The 7,453-nt window shown below is 36.3% G+C and overlaps 1 pseudogene; it reads left to right on the forward strand.

Annotated features, from left to right (window-relative positions):
• Positions 1-5,496: 5,496 nt before the first annotated feature.
• LOC149266904 (putative E3 ubiquitin-protein ligase RHC1A) lies at positions 5,497-6,652 on the forward strand (annotated as a pseudogene).
• Positions 6,653-7,453: the final 801 nt, after the last annotated feature.

A 7,453-nucleotide genomic window follows, 5' to 3' on the forward strand; every position in this document is an offset into this window, starting at 1 on the left:
TTTATTCAAGATGAATAATCTGTTAGCAAAAGCATACCTCAATGAGAATAACATGCTGGATGGATCCAATTATTTTAATTGGAAATTTAATTTGCAGACCCTGCTTGAGGGCCACAATGCATGGGAAATTGTGACTAATGATGAGGTGAAGCCAAACGTGCTTGTAGGAGAAACAACAACAACAATCCAAGACTGGGATAAGCAGGAGACTAAGGCGAGAATTCTCCTGAAATGGTTGGTCAAAGATTGCATTATTCCCCATATCCGTGATTGCAAGTCTGAACCAAAAATCTAGAATACACTCAAGGATCTCTATGAGTTCAAGAACACCAATCGATTGTTTTTCTTGAAGAGAAATATTCTCTCCATCAAGATGGAGGAGAATGAGATAGTTGTAACATTTGTTTTGTAGATTAAGGAGCTCAAGAACAAGCTGGGTGACATCGGTGAAGCTGTGTCAGATAAAGATTTGGTCATGATTACCATGAATGGTATGACTGATGAGTATCAGATGTTCATCACTAGCTTGAATGCAAGAGAAAAAGCCCCCGTGTTTGAAGAATTGACAGGGATCCTCATGCAAGAGGAGGAAAGGCGGCTGACTCATAAACCTCAAAGTTCAAATCTGGCCTTAATGGCGAAGAAGAAGCCCTTCAGAGGAAAGCCAAATGCAGCATAAAAGAGCAGTGTAACCCCACAGAGAAAGATGCCCCCACCTCAAGGTACGTCTTTCAATAGAAATGACTCTACAACCAAATGTTTTATTGTGGTAGAACTGACCATATAGCCAGATATTGCATGAAGAAGAAGTCTAATGAAGGCCGATAGAGACATAAACAGCATGCAGGTCATTTTGCTGATGAGGAATAGAGTCAGAACCTCAGACTGATTTTATCTGACTCTGCATTTTCGGCCAAGGATGATGAAGCAGATACTTGGTTTGTGGACTCAAGTGCATCCATACACATGACAGGGAACAGACAGTGGTTTGAAGACTTCAAAGAGACCAGTAGTGGAGCAAACATCTATCTTGGCGATGATAGAGGGTACCAAATCAAAGGCTATGGTAATATTCTTGTTGTTTTGCCTGATGGAAATATTAGACATATTCATAATGTAATGTATGTACTCGGGATAAAAAAGAATCTGATCTCTATCTCTACGATAACTTATTAGAATCTCAAGGTAGAATTTTATAAATCATATTGTGTTATTAAAGACCTGTTGGATCATATGAAGCCTATTTCATCAGGTATTCATGTGGGAGAATTGTACAAGCTAAATGTCAAAAGCGCACTACATCAGGCATTGACATCATCTGCCATGACTATAGTGGACTTATGGCATCAGAGGTTCGGCCATATTAACTTCAATGATCTGCTTCTATTACAGAAAAGAGGTATGGTCGAATATATTCCTGTTTTAAAGCTTGTCTGTATTGATTTTGATGCATGCGCACTTAGAAAGATGCATAGAGATGAATTTCCTATGAATGTTGATAGAAGGAGGAGAGATATACTCGAGCTGGTACACACAGATTTATGCAGGCCTATGTAGACAAGGTCATTAGATGATGCATAGTATTTTTTACTTTTTATTAATGATTGTACTAGATTTACTTGGGTGTATTTCCTTAGGAAGAAGAGCCACACTTTTGAATACTTCAAGGAGTTCAGAAGTATGGTTGAAAAACGGACAGGTAAATGCATCAGGATTCTCCGCTCGAATCAAGGGGGAGAGTACAAGAAAGCTTGTGTCCTCAAGTACTATGAAGATCATGGGATATAGGAACAGTTGATAGTTCCCCACACTTATCAACTGAATGGGGTTGCAGAGAGGAAGAATAGAACCCTTGTGGAGTGTGCTCACAGTATGTTAAAAGGTAAGAATATTTCTAATGGTTTTTGGGCTGAAGAAATTAATACTGTTGTATATCTAAAGAATAGGAGTCCAACAAGAAGTTTAGATTTCAAAACTCCTTTTAAATATTTATTTTCCCATAAGCCTGCAATTAAGCATTTGAGAGTTTTTGGTTCTAAATCCTTTGCTCATGTCGCAAAGGAAGATAGAAAGAAACTAGATTCAAAGGCAATCAAATGTATTTTTGTTGGGTATTGTACAAAATTTAAGGCGTACAAATTGTTTAATCCCTATACTCATAAAGTTTTTGCAAGTAGACATGTAGTGTTTAATGAGCAGGTTAATGATGGAAGCCATGAGAGTGCTAATGAAGAATGGCACGTGCCCTTTCTAGTGGAAGAAGGAAGTGATGAATCAGGTGATAGCAATGAGTAGCATCAGCAATAGGAAGGGGAAGAAGATGATGTAGCTGTCAAGCCAAGTCCACAAAAGCATGATTAGACAAGGTTTGAAGCTACCGCACAACTCAGGAGATCAGGTAGGAATGTTCAGTTGCCAACAAGATATAGGGAAAATGCTTTTATAACTAGTATGATGAATGTTGTTAAACCCTCTAGTTATAAAGAAGTTAGTCAATATAGTGAATGGAGGGCTGCTATGGAAGAGGAATATGAGTCAATCCTCAAAAACAAAACTTGGGATTTAGTTAAACTACCTAAAGGAAAACAACCCATAGGATGCAAATGGTTGTATAAGCCTAAATTTAAAGCAGATGGGAGCATAAATAAATATAAAGCTAGGCTAGTTGCAAAAGGGTATTCACAGTAAGAAGGCATAGATTATGATGAAACATTTTCCCCTGTAGCTAAACTAAACACAATCAGAATGATAATTGCTTTAGCTACCAAACATCATTGGATGATTCTCCAACTAGATGTTAAATCTCCTTTTTTAAATGGGGACTTAAAAGAAGAAGTCTACTTAGTGCAACCTGAGGGGTTTGTGAAACAGGGTAAAGAACTTTTAGTCTATAGGTTGAAGAAAGCGTTGTATGGACTAAAATAGGCACCCGGGTCATGCTATGACAAAATTGATTCATTTTTCCTGTAGCATGGTTATAAAAGAAGTGAAAATGACCCTAATCTTTATATTGTGTTTGATAAATAAGGAATGATTGTTTTGATTTCTTTATATGTAGATGATCTAATCATTATAGGGAATGTTGATAACCTCATTAAAGAAATCAAGGAGAAGATTTCACAATTCTTTGAGATGAAATACTTTGGAGAGCTACATTATTGTTTGGGTCTGGAAGTCTGGAGGGATTCTAGACAAAAAAATTTGTCACAGAGTAAGTATGTCAGGAGCTTACTAAAAAAGTTCAGAATGGATCAGTACAATGTTATAGCAGAACCTTTACAATAGAGTATAAAACTTTAGAATGATGATGGATCTAAGGACGCAAATGTGACTTTGTATGGACTGTTGGTTGGGAGTCCAATCTACTTGACTACAACTAGGCCAGATTTGGCTTATGCAGTCAGTGCATTAAGCCAATTTATGTCAAAGCCCCTTGAGAGCCATTGGGTTGTAGCAAAAGGTGTTCTAAGGTATCTCTAGGGAACCTTAGATTTTGGTATTGTTTATACTGATTTATGTGATGTTAAATTGACAGGTTTTTCAGACTCCGATTGGGCTAGAAATGTAGATAATAGATGATCCGGCTATGCATTTAGCATTAGATTTAGGGTCATTACATAAAGCAACAAAAAGAAGAGCATAGTGTCATTGTCTTCTGCGGAAGTTGAATATCAAGCTATGTGTGCAGCAACATGTGAAGCAGTTTGGTTGAGGAGACTTCCCCTTGATGCTGGAGAAGAACAGAAGGTTGCGACAGTGATAAAATGCGACAACCAGAGCTCCATCAAACTTGCAAATAATCCAGTATTTCATAAGAACACAAAGCATATGGATACACAGTTTCACTTTGTCAGGGAGAAAGTTTAGTCAAAAGAAATTCATATTGAGTATTGTAATAGTTGTGACAATGTTGTTGATATTTTCACCAAACCTCTTGGTAGAATCAAGTTTGAATTATTTAGGCAAGTGTTAGGCATATGTGTGAATCCACTTCTCCATTAAAGGGGAGTGTTGAGATTAATGATGAAATGTATTAATGGAGTGACGGTTCAACCGAACCTTAGATTAGGAATTTCTCCCTGATTTCTAGGGTGTTGTTTCAACTTCCCTAATTGTGTGTGAATTATATATTTTTCATGTAATGATTGTAATTGCAGAACGTGTTCTACAGAAATAGTCTACAAATGGTATTCTACATTTATGAGCTACCCATGTTCAATTCAATTAAATTGATTTTTCTATTTTTAACAATATCTCACAAACTAAACCATAGAAAACATGTCAAAAACAATTATTTTTCACTGGGTAAAACTTTCTAACAATTATTTATTTCATATGATGTAAAAATTCATTACCATTGTTTAAAGCCTGCACGAATACATATGGAAACTTGATCAACTATTGCAATGCAATCCAAGAAATTTGATAATCTAAAACTAAATGCGTTATCTGTAAAATTGTGGATTTCTATCCAATTCTATGGTCAGGTTCCTTTTATCCATTTCATATCATTAAACATCTATTGGAAAATTTTGACGGCTTATACAAATACATATTTTTAGGCCGATAGGCCTTTCCTATGCATCAACAATTGTCAACACTTTCATCCTCCTCCGTTGGATCAAGTGAGACACTTTCAACCGTTGATTTGAAGTGTGACTGCTTTTTTCAAATATCAGTTGAGTTGCCTTCTTGACATGGCAAGATAATTTTACTGCTTTTTCTAAATATCAGTTAAATTGCCTTCTTGACATGGCAAGATATTTTCACTGCTTTTTCTATCTTCGGTGGCTTTTGCCAAAATCCAGCTTGGCTTTTCTGTATTCAAATATCTCTAATCCATAATGAATTAAACAGTCTTTTGATAGAAATCACTAAATATCAAACTAAATAAAACATTTCAAATTATTTTATATATATATATATATATATATATATATATATATATATATATATATATATATATATATAAGGTCTATATATATTAATAAAATATTATACATAAACCATTTCAATTTCAATTTTTTTATGTTCCTTATATATATATAAAAATTAATTACTTACTTATTAAATAAATTATTTTAAATTTAATTTATATCTATCTTTAAAAAAAACCACAAAATAACCTTAATTAACTATGATAAAATATGTTTCATCATTATTTTCTTTTCTAATCTTCTATCACGCATGACAGCTTAATGGATTTCTGATTATTAAGATATCTAATTTAAGATTAACACCCCCTCATTGAAAGCTGAGTTGACACTGGGAACCTAGATGAACTCATCTCGATACCGTCCACGAAATCCCAACCGTGTAACTTGTAAATTCTCAGCTTTGATCTCCCAAAAGTCTCCCACGGGCAACATTCCCATAAATAATTGCATGATTCCTTGCATGCCTTGAGTTTGGAGCTGTAACTGCCATTCCTGGGCGATAACTTCGAGGATTTTGGGCTGAATTCTGCTCGTAGCGCAGCGCGATCAATATATTTGAGCTTCATCGGGCTTTTTAACATTTGGATTTGAATAGCGGTCGTCGTAAGGGTTTCGAAGGTCGTCTTCCTGAATTTTCAGGGTTTATCGAGATGGGTTCTAGAAGTAGTTCTCCCTACTGGTGCCATGCTTGCAATCGTATGTTAAGATTATTGACAGGAGAGCCCACTGTTTGTCCCACTTGTGGCGGAGGGTTTGTAGAGGAAGCAAGCGATGGCATTTCGAGCTCCCGAACAAACCCCTTCGAGGGCTTCTTAATGGAGGGCGGAGAAAGGCTTTCTGTGGCTGACCTGCTCAACTTGATGAGTAACCAAGAAAATAGAGAAGGCCGCGGTCATGTCCCTGACAGGAGTCTCAGACGGGGCGCGATTGGGGGTAATGGCCCCATGGTGTTAATTTTGGGCAGTGATACAGGAATCGAACCCAGGACCTTGCCTGCAAATATTGGGGATTATTTCATGGGTCCTGGGTTAGAACAGCTAATAGAACAGCTGTCTCAGAATGATAGGTTGGGCTCTCCTCCTGCCCCGAGGGCCGCCGTGGATGCAATGCCCACGATTAGGATCAATTCCAGACATCTGATTAACAATTCACACTGCCCTGTCTGCAATGACCGGTTCGAAGTCGGAGGCGAAGCCAGGGAGATGCCCTGCAAGCACATTTATCATTCAGATTGTATACTTCCCTGGCTGGCTCACCACAATTCGTGTCCCATCTGTCGCCTTGGATTGCCGGGCGACTTTCCAGCTACATCACAGGCTAGATCTTCATCCAGGCCCAGAAGTGCCGCGTCATAACCCCCGGCTGCCAAGGTAATGTCCGGGGATCTCAGGATGCCCCTTGTTTTATGCTGCGCAAAACAGTAATTCTAGGAATTATGTTTCAAGTGGAAAGAATACCAACGTTAATACTAATAATAATTCAAGAAGCAGAGACCATGGACGAGGTTCGACCAACGGAATTTAATGTGGTCTGTACATTCTTCCACTGCAAATCACTGTTCTCATCGTGGTCAATATGCTTCAAATACAAATGATAACGTTATCCGGAGGCAGCCGTGATGGCCCTTTGAGGAAGGCAATGGTTCTCCTTGGAGGATCAAGCTGAGTCACTCAGTACTCCAGTATGTTGACTGTAGACTGTAAATACTGGTTACATGGAGTACTATATTTTAATAAAGTACTATACATAAACCATTTCAATTTCAATTTTTTTTGTTCCTTATATATATATAAATTAATTAATTACTTATTAAATAAATTATTTTAGATTTTAATTTATATCTATCCTTTAAAAAAACCTCAAAATAACCCTAATTAACTATGATAAAAATATATTCCATCATTATTTTCTTTTTTAATCTTCTATCACGCATGACAGCTTAATGGATTTTTCTGATAAGATATCTAATTTAAGATTAACACCCCCTCATTGAAAGCTGAGTTGACACTGGGAGCCCAGATGAACTCATCTCGACAAGCAAATTGGAGGAATCATTTTTCCCTGTGCAAGATAATAGCAAATAAAGCATAATATTTTTCGGACTAAACGTCACACATCTTGCTTGAATTGGACCGTTCAAGCACAGAGCGACATATATCTATTGATATTCACTTACTGCATATAGTTTGTAAATTTGTCTGGATTTTGATAAAAATTTGTAAAGTTTTTTAGGATTTTCGTAAACTTAGATTACATGTGTCAAATTTCAATATTTTAGATGCTTTGGAAGTTTTTGATGGGGTTGAATTTATTTTCACCATCAAAAATATGATTCAAACACTACACTTTTTTGAATTTTCTTTTGGGCAATCACTTTTGACCATTCACACAATTACTCATTAGACCTGGCCTTAAATAATTAAGTTAGGTAGTTAAATATTTAATAATAATAATGATAAGTATATTAATGTTAATATTAATAATAATAATAATATTTATTAAATAATTAGGTTATT

The sequence above is a fragment of the Pinus tabuliformis genome, chromosome 6, assembly GCF_031772625.1.
Source record: "Pinus tabuliformis cultivar Carrire ecotype Pingquan chromosome 6, CPIR1, whole genome shotgun sequence".
NCBI classification, from domain to species: domain Eukaryota; kingdom Viridiplantae; phylum Streptophyta; class Pinopsida; order Pinales; family Pinaceae; genus Pinus; species Pinus tabuliformis.